Source organism: Notolabrus celidotus, chromosome 18 (assembly GCF_009762535.1).
Source record: "Notolabrus celidotus isolate fNotCel1 chromosome 18, fNotCel1.pri, whole genome shotgun sequence".
Classification (NCBI taxonomy): domain Eukaryota; kingdom Metazoa; phylum Chordata; class Actinopteri; order Labriformes; family Labridae; genus Notolabrus; species Notolabrus celidotus.
The window spans coordinates 27,920,584-27,934,198 of record NC_048289.1 but is presented as its reverse complement, the minus strand read 5'-3'; the positions used below and the strand labels follow the sequence as shown (position 1 = coordinate 27,934,198).

Below are 13,615 nucleotides of genomic sequence, written 5' to 3'. Positions count from 1 at the left end.
GTGACAACCAACCCCATAGTGTGTGACAACCAACCCCATGGTGTGTGACAACCAACCCCAACCCCATAGTGTGTGACAACCAACCCCTTAGTGTGTGACAACCAACCCCATATTCTGTGACAACCAACCCCATAGTGTGTGACAACCAACCCCATAGTGTGACAACCAACCCCATAGTGTGTGACAACCAACCCCAACCCCATAGTGTGTGACAACCAACCCCAACCCCATAGTGTGTGACAACCAACCCCATAGTGTGTGACAACCATCCTCATAGTGTGTGACAACCAACCCCAACCCCATAGTGTGTGACAACCAACCCCAACCCCATAGTGTGTGACAACCAACCCCATAGTTTGTGACAACCAACCCCAACCCCATAGTGTGTGACAACCAACCCCATAGTGTGTGACAACCAACCCCATGGTGTGTGACAACCAACCCCAACCCCATAGTGTGTGACAACCAACCCCTTAGTGTGTGACAACCAACCCCATATTCTGTGACAACCAACCCCATAGTGTGTGACAACCAACCCCATAGTGTGACAACCAACCCCATAGTGTGTGACAACCAACCCCAACCCCATAGTGTGTGACAACCAACCCCAACCCCATAGTGTGTGACAACCAACCCCATAGTGTGTGACAACCAACCCCATAGTGTGTGACAACCAACCCCATGGTGTGTGACAACCAACCCCAACCCCATAGTGTGTGACAACCAACCCCATAGTGTGTGACAACCATCCTCATAGTGTGTGACAACCAACCCCATAGTGTGTGACAACCAACCCCTTAGTGTGTGACAACCAACCCCATATTCTGTGACAACCAACCCCATAGTGTGTGACAACCAACCCCATAGTGTGTGACAACCAACCCCATAGTGTGTGACAACCAACCCCATAGTGTGTGACAACCATCCTTTTAGTGTGTGACAACCAACCCCATATTCTGTGACAACCAACCCCATAGTGTGTGACAACCAACCCCATATTCTGTGACAACCAACCCCATAGTGTGTGACAACCAACCCCATATTCTGACAACCAACCCCATGTTCTGACAACCAACCCCATATTCTGTGACAACCAACCCCATAGTGTGTGACAACCAACCCTGTGACGGGGTTGGTTGTCACAATGTGTCAGAGTGTCTTTGATAATTAATTGCCTCTTTGTTACAATGAGTTGGGAAATGAAAGGGATACACATTTCAAGCCAACACCTTAAGCTTCATTTTAATGCAGGAATGACTATTGAAAGATGTTTTGATGATGAGCAATCATCAAAACAGTAAAAAGTGTGACAACCAACCCCGTTCTCCCCTACACCCTGCTTTTTAGCTCTGTTTTGGTCTCCACCAACCCCTGAGGAAATATGTGGGTCTTTAGCAGCTGAACTGTAAATACTCTGTTAGCTTGTCACTAACTTTCTCTGCTGTTAGTTGACTTGTGTCAGCTCATTGTGGCTCTGTGTGGTTAGCAAACGCCTGAAACAACAGTATGATGGACTACTGGTGTGTTTACATTGGTTGGAAACGCTGGATCCAATTTGAAGTTGTAAAACTGGAGATGGAAATTGGGGATTAGATTGTAGCTTGTAGATTTATCCAACAATACAAACCTCCACAAAGCTGGGACATAACTCAAAACATATAGTTTACACTCTCAGTTAAGAGTACTTTTTTCTTTCATTGTTTACAATAAATGAGATGGAGGAAATCGAAAGGAAAAGACCTCTGACAGTCTGCAGTCTCAAACACATGAATCAGCAACTTCCTACAAAATTACAGTGAAACAAACAGGATTTAACGCAGTATGACTGTATATGACTGTATTTGATTAGAAGCTGTTTAGACTCAACACACAATACTCTCAAACACTGCATGTGAACTCCAGTTGGACTAACTCGCCCCAGGTCGGACCAATTATTCAGTAAACAACCCGAGAAATTCATAAAATCCATTACCTCATGCCACAGTCAGCGTCCTGGACAAACCAGCAAATTAAAGTGGAGTTGATCAATTAACAAACGGTGGAAATAAAAAAGACAGCAACACCTAATGAGCGTTCTTCAAGGAAAATGTAACTCCTGGCCAAAGCGGTGCAGCTCTCAGCATTTTTAGTAATGGTCCTGTTGCAAACACTTGGCTCAGATATTCATATAAAAGTCTGACTGTCAGACCGATCCATCATACAAAGCATTTCAGTTCCAACATTATACCAATACCAGGAATTTTCAGGAAAATATGTGATGATTGTTCGTATTGTTTGAGAGTATATCAGCAATTATCTATATGTGTGTATGTATGTGTGTGTGTGGGAGGGAGGAGGGGAGGGGGGCACCCACAGGTGCTAATAATCACATATGATGATATATGATTGGAATCAGGTGTTGGCAACAGTTTCCTGCTATTGTGAGGGAATATTATAGCTCTCCACGGCTCTGGCCTCTCATCATCTTGCCTTCTGAGGTTGTTTACCATTTCCCCCAAGCAGGCCGATTTCTACAGGCTATCCTAGAGGTTAAATCCAGTTTAAACCACAATATCTCCATCCAGGGTTGGGATTATCCTTTAAACTAAACACTATAGAGAGCATGGTGGTCTACGAGAGGATGTGTCGGTTTGAAAATCCTTTTGGATGCTTGTATTAGACACAAATGAGATGTGCGTACAACATGATGCAGTGACAACCAACGGTGTTGAAAAGTGAGGCCAATATGGGAGAGCAAAAAACTGCAGTTCTGCAAGCGTCCACATGAGGCTGGCTGCAAAGCTGAGGAACGCCCATGAGGCTCCATGCTTAAATGCCCATATTCAACAGATGGTTTTGGGTATATAGCTCACTTATTTGTTTGTACACACTGCACAGGGGGTGTTTTTTAAAAGGCATATAAATGGGTCACAGTTATGCATACATTTGCATACTTAGGGACACAGTTGAGTTGACTGACAGTGGGCACATTAAAGCTTTTTGCTAGGAGGCTAAAAGCCACCTCTCCCCACCTCTTGGCCTGATTCAAGGTTGTTCAAAAGTCAGCTTAAGTCACCATTTACAATAAAAGTAACAGCCAGAATATACAGCCTTAGTCACATGATAATGGTTTAGCCTACAAAGCTGCCTGTCCACAAATAAGCACTGGTTTGTAATCTTGTTTCTGTCCACATGACTAACATACTGTATGTCCACTCTGTTTCAGTTCTTCTGCAGGCCATGAAGCAGAAACTAGAACTTGTTGACCACTAAACGCTCCACTATGTCCAGCAGCTGTTGGTGCTGGTCAGGTAGCTTTTGATTTGAACAGCTGCGTGCGGTAGCTGAAAATGACTTTGTGAAAATGAGCCAAAACTTTAAAGTTTAATGAGGCAGAGCTGGATAATGAGGTAACACACACTACAGGTAACACCTTTCTGTCACTTAGAGGTAATGTCATGTGTCCAGCAAAGTCCAAAATGTGCACCATCTGTTTATGACAATCCTGCTAGGAACCAGTACAGGAATAGAGCTCAGCTTATGGATATTTGGGAGGTGCTGTCTGTGACAAATTCTCCTGTAGTCTCTCTACCTCCCTGCGCTGGTCACTTGTCTTACAATCAGAAGTCTTTTCAATCAAACCAGCACTCAACAAGATTTGAATTTTTACTGTTGTTTTGTTTTGTTTGATTTGTGTTCCTTTCTTTTATTGATTTAAACAATTGTACAGTGTCTCTGAGCTTTTGAAAAGCGCTATATAAATAAAATGTCTTATTATTATTATTTATTTCCATAAAAGTGTACCGCTATGTTGATTCAATGCATGATTAGGACCAGATAAGGGAGAGAAGCTGTTGAAAAGTAGCACCTCCAGCTGGATCCATGTCATTATGTATCCCACCATCCTTTGCACAGCAAAGCTTATGACTTGGAGCACAATCTCCTAGGTCAAATACTGCACAGCCTGGTTGATACTTCTGCGTTGATTCTACACCATAGCTGCAACATAATATCCAAAGCTATGATGCTACCCAGTGGACCAATCATAAAGCTTGAGGTCTGTGTCGTTCCAACGTGTAGCTACATTTCGGGGAGATGCACATCAGGCTACGTAAATATCAAGCAGCAACCTATGAATTTAAAATATGAGGGCCATGCAGAAGAGCCAAAAACTGCAGTTCATCGAGCGTCCACTTGAGGCTGGCTGTAGAAACACCGGAACCACATACACACCCATTCAAAGAAGACGATCTTTACAGCAGAAATAAACATGTTTACAGCCTGGTTCAAAAAACGGTTTAGGTTTGACTAGCTAATTTCTCTCACGGCACACAATGTACGGGGAGGAATTTTTCTAACTAGTTATTTTTGAAGACAGTAAACGTACAAGTTTTGCCCAAATAAGGGCATGCCTGACTTGATTGACAGGCGGGCACCCTGTAGCTGTTAGCAAAAAGGCTAAAGACCCGCCTCTTTACCTCACACTAGCTCGGGCGGCAGCATTTCCAATATGGCACCCGCCGATGACTGGCTTCAAAACAGATGGATGTCATCACAAATACTACATCTATTTATTATACAGACTATGGTATGTACCTAGGCTTCTGCATAGGTATGAATCACCTCTCCCTGCATTTGAAACTGGGATATTAATAACACCAGCATATAGGACACAAACAATATTTTAGATAAAGTTTAAGGTATAAATCTTATACACGTATCCATTTTTGTCCTAAAAAGAAGCTGATATGCAAAAAGACTGAAGAGAATGAAAGATATATATCGTCATGTAGTGGAACTTTCTCTGGAGTCAGTGTGAAATATGAATAATCTAGTTAACTCAGCCAACAAATATAAATCTAACTGGAGGAGCTTTAAAGTTAGTGAAACAGTTTTCAATGAAACATGTGAGGCACTTGAACTGAGAGTCAATGTTGACAGAACGAGGTGGTTTTGAAGAACAAATTGTTCTCCTTGTACTCCACTGGAAGAATGAAATTTCTCAATCCTCAGTGAACTGACCCCAAACATGTTGTCTTGTCTTTCATTATGGGTTTCCTGCTTCCATGTTGGCTCACGTTGTAACAATGAAAACAGCTGAAGTTTACCTCACCGACACCAGACCGCAGAAACTAATTTCCCTGCTGCCACAGTATTACCACATACTGTATAATCCGAGCCAGGCTGCTGATTTCATTGGCAACAACTTCAGACTTGAGCTCCAGCCACAATCTCACCCGGCTCTGAGCCGCAGTGTGAGTAAATACTTCAGCCATGGAAAATCAATTGAAGGCTGCTCTCTAGTGGTTTGAAGGTGGAACAGCTGAAATGAGCCCAAACGTTCGCTCACAGCAGAGATACTCTGTCAGTTAGATTTGTTTTTTATATCAGGCTGTAATTGGATTTGTGGCTTTCTGAATCCCCGTGCACATGGACCTCATACAGAAGCATTTTTAACTTTAAACACAGGTTGTTTGTCTTATGCAAAAGTCCATAAAATGACAGTCATCAATCTTTTCTTACAGCTCAGCAGCAGGATGCAACATTATTTTTATTAAGAACAATCAGATACATTCGATTGTGTCCAATATCGTGCAGCTTATGTGCTTTTCTTCTTACTCCTGAGACAACTAGATCAATCTTTCTCCAGCAGTAACCTCCCATCCATCATATTTGATGGAGCGTACTAAATTTCATTCAACTTTCAGGTTATTTTACAAAGGATCTGGCGTAAGTGCTGCATGCTGCTACTGTGGTGAAGCTGCTTTCTGCGCTGACCTTAAAAGTATTTGCACGCACACGCGCCAAAAGCTGCACCACAGGAAACCTGAATCATCCACACTGAGCTGCCTATGATCACCTTGGCTGTTTAGCTGCACAAAACACAGCATAAATCAAGCTAAATGCCTGTGGGGTCCAAGGAATACCTTGTTTTTGTGGGTGTCAGGAGGGGACTGATCGGATATGCCTGTAAGTGTGTGTGTGTGTATGTGCGTGTGGACAGTAGCAACTATTGTGTGTTCATGGATTACCTTCCTTCCTGTCTGCCTCATCTTGTTTCCAAGCAGCGCAGGGCTGGACTTCCTGCTTTGGGAGCTGGGAGTCTTTGAAGAGGCCTACTGAGCGCGCTCCCACGAGGGTTGTCAGGATCAGCCTTGGCCAACAAACACCTCAGAGGGGAGCAAAAACTCTCTGGGCCAAACATTTCCTCAATCGCTGGACACACTCTTTGGGGTTTCTACTCCCAGGACGCAGGGGCACCGACTCCCCAACGCTCAGTGTGGGGAGTTTGTGTCGGGTGGAGGAGCGGGGTTGCTCACACGCAAGGAGGAGGACAGCGAGAACACATGTGAGCGTAAAGAAGATAGCTTTTTCGTAAGAGTAAACGTGCATAAAACACCCTCTAACCAAACACTGACATACGGGAATAAAACATCCAGAGACAGACTGAAGAAAGGAGGGAACATCACTGTGATGGGGTTACAGACAGCCTAGCACAGAACCCTTCAGCTGGGGTGTATTTCAGCAGCAGCGGTGTAGGTAGAAATGTGATTCACACAGAAGAAGAAAAAACTCCCCTCATGTGATTCCCACAAAAGGAGGGCTGACAGATAATAGACAGGAGAATAAAATAAGGGAAGTCCTGTCTGTGCAGCAGCTTCCTGTTTGCCTGTCCATGGCGTCTGCGTATAATGTGTGTGTCTACAGAACTGAAGTGTGTGTGCACATAAAAATATTTGACGTAGAATATTTGAGTAATCTGCATTATATATGGAAAAGCTGACTGTAAAATATTAACCGTTGGATGAAAATAGGTATTTTTTTTGTTATTGCTAGTCTGAAATACTTATTTTAAAGATTCATAAATATTGATTAGGAGGTTTTTTTATTTATTTTGATTCCAAATAGCAGAATATACTCAAGAGGAAATCTATCTTAAATTAAATTAAAAAGAGTGTGTAAAGTGAGTTGATAATTTAATTACCATCATTATCCTAATATATAATACCTAGCTTTCTTACCAATAACTCTTCTTGGGGCGGCAGTAGCTCAGTCCATAGGGACTTGGCTTGGGAACCGAAGGGTCGCTGGTTCGAGTCCCAGTATGGATGAAGTTTGGCAAGTGGACTGGTGGCTGGAGAGGTGCTGGTTCACCTGCCTGGGCACTGCCGAGGTGCCCTTGAGCAAGGCACCGGACCCCCAACTGCTCAGGGTGCGCTGGTTGACGGCAGTATCCTCACTCTGACATCTCTCCCTAAGCATGTTCACTGCATGTGTGTGTGCATTTGTATGTATATACCAAAAAAACTGTATGTGTAGCATGTCCAAAATAGCATGAGTGAAAAAATTGAATTTCCCCCCTGGGGATTAATAAAGTACCTTTCTTTCTTTCTTTGTTTTATACTTGATTCTGATTGGTTCAAACCTCCTGACAACAGTTATTAACTCTAAACAGCAAAGGAGATGCTAGGGACAACCTGATCACACATGTCACTCATCAAACCTTTAAGCAGTGTAGGCTAGTGTTCATGATTTCACCTCTTCCTGTTGACAATGTGATAAAGCTGTTACTTTTCAGCATCTGTAAATCTATCTTTATATATATCTTTAATGTTATGCTGAGTTTATTCGGAGAGCACGAAGCTGTAGATTGATGGTTGATGGCCAACCAGACACCAGTAGAGAAAATATGAGAATTTGAATTAGGGAAGGATGTTAAAACATACAAGGAGCTGCAGAGTTAAAGCAACGTCGACCAAATTGAAGAAAACAGACACGAAGCAACCTACGAATCACATCCATAAACTGTAAATAAAAATGGACAGCGTTGCTCCGCCTCTTCCTGTTGTACAGTTCTGAAGCCAAAAAATCCCTCTCCTGGGCACCGCCATTGTGCAGCCAGAGCCTGTGAAGCCACTGTAATAAGCTCCGCCCTACAGCGTGACGTCACAAGATGCCCTTTGAAGTTTCACTCTAAGGTGGCTGTGAATCAAAGGAAACAGGAAGTAAAACCCCGTTTTTTAAACTCTAATATCTAACGAAGAAGAAACTTTTCAGGAAAAAGAGGCCTTGGACACAAAACAGTCAGATACTAACTACATATCATCACAGCATACTGATATGAGAAACATTCGTACCACGTGTATTTATTTTTTAAAGTTTGACTGCTCCTCCATTCAAATTAATGGGGGAGACCGATTTTTTAACCTATACTGCAGCCAGCCACCAGGGGGCAGTCACACTGCTGAAAGCCTCACCGCCAGCCACCGGAACCTCTCCCTTGATCACAACACGTTGGGCTTTGGCAGAGTCACAGGTATGGTTGAGTGGAAAGAAAAACGCCAACAAACATTAAAGGTAACAAGGAAGAGGACCTACCGGTGCTGCTGTTATTTTCTGCATGTGTTCCATAGTAGCCCTGTGATAGGCTGGCAGACATACCCATATCCTCTCGCCCAATGACCGCTGGAACTGCTCCAGCTGCACCACGACCTGGAATGGGAGATGCGGTATAGATAATGCATGGATGTTGAGAATGCTAACAGACTTTACTGTGAATGAAAACGTTACCTGCAAGTAGGATGATAAGAACACTGATGTCATTGAAGTGCTACTAACCGTTGAAACTAAGGGGACAAATTTTTTTAGCTGTGCAAATAAATAATTCCTCATGTCAACTGTTTCTTGCATATTCGGTTGGAGGCCAGGTAATAAGCACGATAGTTTATAGTTATCTGTTGGTTTTGCCAACAGACAAGATTTTTGAATGCTTGAATATTCGTTCATAGAGCTGATGTGAATATTATCTCATTTTTAAAGTACAATTTTTCATCGTTTTCACTGGTCTCTGGTTGTAATACGTATATTTTTATGTTTACAGTCTACACCTGCAGCAGTTCTCAACTTAACGTTTCATCACAAATAATCGCCGAATAGATGCCAGTGATTCTCAATTAGTATTTTGGCTTGAAATGCCCATCCCTAGTTCAGGGTGGACAAGAAGGGATTCTGTTTTGCAGAACTGCTTACCAACTTTTCATCATCCCTTACTTATTACATTTCTAATGAAGGTGTTTATCATTGTAGGTTAGCTAAAGACATCCCAAGCAAGCGTGCCGGATACGGCCCTGGTGGTGAGGCTTTCAGCAGTGTGACTGCCCCCTGGTGGCTGGCTGCAGTATAGGTCAAAAAATCTGTCTCATTCAAATGAATGGGGGAGCAGTCAAACTTTAAAAAATAAATACACATCGTACGAATGTTTCTCACATCCGTATGCTGTGGTGATATGTAGTTAGTATTTGACTGTTTTGTGTCCAAGGCCTCTTTTTTCTGAAAAGTTTATTTTTCGTTAGTTATTAGAGTTTAAAAAACGGGGTTTTACTTCCGGGTTTCCTTTGATTCACAGCCGCCGTAGAACGAAACTTCAAAGGACACACAGCGTCTTGTGACGTCACGCTGTAGGGCGGAGCTTATTACAGTGGCTTCACAGGCTCTGGCTGCACAATGGCTGCGCCCAGGAGAGGGATTTTTTGGCTTCAGAACTGTACAACGGGAAGAGGCGGAGCAACGCTGTCCATTTTTATTTACAGTCTATGATCCCAAGACTCAGGCTGTTTCCGAAATCGTCTACTATACTAGCAGTACGTCCTGATAAGTCCAAAATTCAGTATGTAGTAAGTAGTATGTGAACAAGAGCAAAATCTGCAGTATGCCAAAACTCCCCGGATGTCTACTGATTTGGGAAAATATTTTAGCATGCATCAGACCAGTCTGCCTCGCGTACTGTTTCCCATAATGCACAGCGCTCGTTCTGCTTTTTCTTTTTCCTCATTTTTTGACGGGAGGAAATCTGTTTTTGGGTGCTGTGAAAGTTATCAAATTACATATGAACCACTTCCTAACTTTTTAAATCATGAATGGATGCTAAATAAGCATTTTATTTATCGGCTTCGCCGTTGTTTACTTCCACTTTCCGAAACCGGAAATCCAGCGATGTCTGGCTCAGCATGCTGCATGACAGATCGAACAGAACAGTCATACTACATACTAAATTCAAACGCAGTATGTAGTAGGCAATACCTACTGCCTACTACATTAGTAAGTAGTATGTAGCAGGCCGTTTCGGAAACAGCCTCAGGTCCTATTAGAGGCAATGTTCGTATCATCTAACCACATCAACAGGTCTTCAGTAAGAGTTTGCTCTATTGTCTTTGGATGTTTTAACTTCCAAGCTTGTTTATTCAGTTTCTTTAAGAGAGAAATAAATCATCTACTGGTTGAGGACTGAGAAGTCTTTCCCAGAGAATGTTTTTGAGACCCCTCAATTTTTTTTTACAGCCAACTAGCCGTTATTTGTCTACATGTAAATTTCATGTGTGTATAACAAAGGCTTTTTGCCTTTATTGAAAGGACAGCTGAAGAGAGATAGGAAATGTGGGGAGTAGAGAGAGGGGGAAGACATGCAGGAAATGGTCAACCGGCCGGGAATCGTACCAGCAACCTCTGCAACGAGGACTGTAGCCTCTGCATCTGGAGTGCTTAGACCGCTAGGCCACCAGCGCCCCTCTGTCTTTTTCTAGCCTTAAAAATGACCTATTCTTTCATCACACACTCTTTAAAGCTGCTGTGAGGAACTTTTGTTTTGTATTGATTCTGGCGCCCCCTTGTGGACAAAGCGATACCTCTTATCTCTTGTCTTAAACATGCAAAAGTAGTGTTTTCAACAAAAACCTCATCCTGTTGTCTTTTAACAGTCAACTTTATCAGGCAATGTGATTATTTTCCATGAAAACAGTCAAATAAAGGCAGTTTCTGATCATCTGGTCTGAAACCTACCCCCTCAGGGTGGTTTCAGGCATTAAAAATGACAACAGAGAAGGTGTCAGTGTTGCTGCTGATGGTCTTGTTGGCTATTGAAGGTCATAAAGAGACATGGGTATCATTTTCAGTCTGTTTCTCAGCCAGTTCAAAACTCCTCACAGGGCCTTTAAATAACTTATTCAGATGCAGGTCTTTGAGCTGAGTAGTTTCTGAGTGTGTGTAGATTTTTAAGGAACATTTGTGACGTTGCTGGTTGGAGTAGTTTTGCAGAATTTTCTTCAGTTAAACAAAGAAAAAACTGAAATGATTGTTTTTGGAGCCAAGGAAGAAAGGTTAAAGGTTACTGCTCAGCTCCAATCTGCAATGATGAAATGTTCAAACCAAGCCAGAAACCTTGGTGTAGTCATAGACTCAGACCTTAATTTCAGCAGCCACATTAAGACAATTACAAAGTCAGCCTATTATCACCTTAAGAATATATCAAGGGTTAAAGGACTTATGTCTCAGCAGGATGCAGAAAAACTCGTCCATGCATTTATCTTTAGCAGACTAGACTACTGTAACGGGGTCTTTACAGGACTCCCTAAAAAGTCCATCAGACGACTGCAGCTCATACAGAATGCTGCTGCTAGAGTCCTAACAAGGACCAAAAAAGTAGACCACATTACTCCAGTTCTTAGATCCCTACACTGGCTTCCTGTCAGTCAGAGAATAGACTTTAAAATCCTGCTGATGGTTTATAAAGCACTGAATGGTTTAGGCCCAAAATACATTGCTGATCTGCTGCTACTTTATGAACCACCTCGACCTCTGAGGTCATCAGGTACTGGTCTGCTTTCAGTTCCTAGAGTCAGAAGGAAACATGGTGAAGCAGCGTTTAGTCATTATGCTCCACATATCTGGAACACACTCCCTGAAAGCTGTAGGTCTGCTCCAACTCTCACCTCTTTAAAATCAAAGACTAAGACTTTTTTATTTGCCACTGCCTTCCTATCTTAGATGATTTTAACCCACTTTAAATTAAAATTTTAATGTAATTTTTAATATATTTCTAATTTTCCTTTTCTTTTCTGTTTTATCATATTTGTCATTTTAATTGTGTTATTTTATGCCTGTCTGAATGTCTCCAATGCTTTTAATGTTTTAATGTAAAGCACATTGAGTTGCCCTCGTGTATGAAATGCACTATACAAATAAAGCTGCCTTGCCTTGCCTTGCCTTGCAGTAAAATAAAAAATAGGATGCTACAAAATCTTAAAAAAGAGGCAGCAAAGAGAAGGACATAAAAGTCTAACACCAACTTTCAAAAAGCAGAACGCATCACTCTGCAGGATTGACCTGACCTTCGTTTTCTGAGATATGAGACGTGTTTAAGGACTGACTTGTGCTCACAGTGGAAATAATAAGAGGAGAGTTTTCAGCCGACACAAGCCAAAGCATGTTATGGATTGCCAGTGACATTATCCTCTGTGTCATGACAATGTGAGCGCTGCATTTCTGGGGTTTCAGTCAGAGTAATGTTGGGTTAATGCACAGCCCGCTCTGTCAGAAACCACAGCAGACGAGGGAATGATAAGATGTGAATTATCTGTGATGTGAGATAAATTGCCGGTGACAGGCTCCATTATGATAATTACTAGATGTGTACATATACCAGAGGAACCATCCAGGGGTTCAGAGTGCGGTCACACCGACAGCAGAGGAGGGCATGATATCATGTGTGGTGAAAAACGCAGCGCCAGAACAGGCACAGGGAAAACAAATGTCTAAATTTAGCAGGCTGACGCTTTTACAATGATGGATTCTGTTCCCAGCGAGTCAGCTCTCAATCAAAAGCAGGCAGAAGAAAGGAAGAAGACGAGGAAGAAAATAAAAAAAAGGAAAAGGGAGGAAAAGAAATTCCAGATGTCAACAGTAAAGTTTGTCCAGCTCCGGTTTGTGGCCACTGGAGCTTTGTGTACCTGCCCCTGGTAAAGCCATTACCTCCGGCTGCTGCTCCGGGGAAGCTGCACAACAAAGCCAGAGAATTCTCGGAAGCCCTTCAATCAAGCTCTCCAACGTCGGCCGACACTGCTGCTCCCTCTCCCAAGAACACACTGTTAATTTGACAGGAGGGAAGAGAGGGAGAAGATGAAGGTGTGCGCACTAATCCTGTGATATTGTACAATGTTTCAGCTTGTCTCTGTGTCCTTGATTTAGTGTACCAAAAGAACAATGACCTACATTAGAGCACAAACTTTAAATACCTGGTATCCATCTAAAAAGTTGGCTGCGTCCGATACACCAGTGCTGCGGATACACCAGTATAAAAGCAGATGGAGGTTTTTTACCTGATACGACTTTATAAGTCTGAAATGTGTCTTGCACCATGGCAGCTCCATTTACAGCATAGCAGGTTATGGGGCGCTGCTTTTAAGTTGTGCACACTGAAAATAACACTTCTTAACATTTAGCTCCAAAATATCATGGTGGGGATTTTTGAGTCACTTTTTTTTTTATCACATTTAGAGGAATGTTAATTTTGTTGTGAAAAATATATATAAGTTACATTCACTGTTTAATCCAAATGCTAAATAGAAAATATAAATGTTAAATATAAATGTTGAATATAAATATTAATGTTAAATGTTAAATCTATATCTGAATGTTTAATATAAATGCAAAATTTAAATTTTAAATATAAATGCTATGAATATGAATGTTATATCTTAATGTTAAATCTGAATCTGAATGTTAAATCTAAATGCTAAATATAAATATAAATGATAAATATAAATATTAATGTTAAATCTAAATGCTAAAAATAAATATAAAT

At 41.9% G+C, this 13,615-nt stretch overlaps 1 protein-coding gene across 2 annotated transcripts in view; it reads right to left on the bottom strand.

Moving 5' to 3' along the window:
- meox1 (mesenchyme homeobox 1) overlaps positions 1-13,615 on the bottom strand; it is a 128,357-nt gene that overhangs the window by 21,853 nt on the left and 92,889 nt on the right. Inside the window, exons 4-5 of one of the 2 annotated variants that reach the window (XM_034707103.1) lie at positions 12,784-12,896; positions 8,422-8,472 (exon numbers count right to left, since the gene is read on the bottom strand). The gene's annotated coding sequence lies outside the window, so the exon portion shown is untranslated. Of the gene's footprint in view, positions 1-6,011; positions 6,583-8,421; positions 8,473-12,783; positions 12,897-13,615 lie in introns of those variants that run through there. The other variant, XM_034707104.1, reaches the window with a different exon arrangement.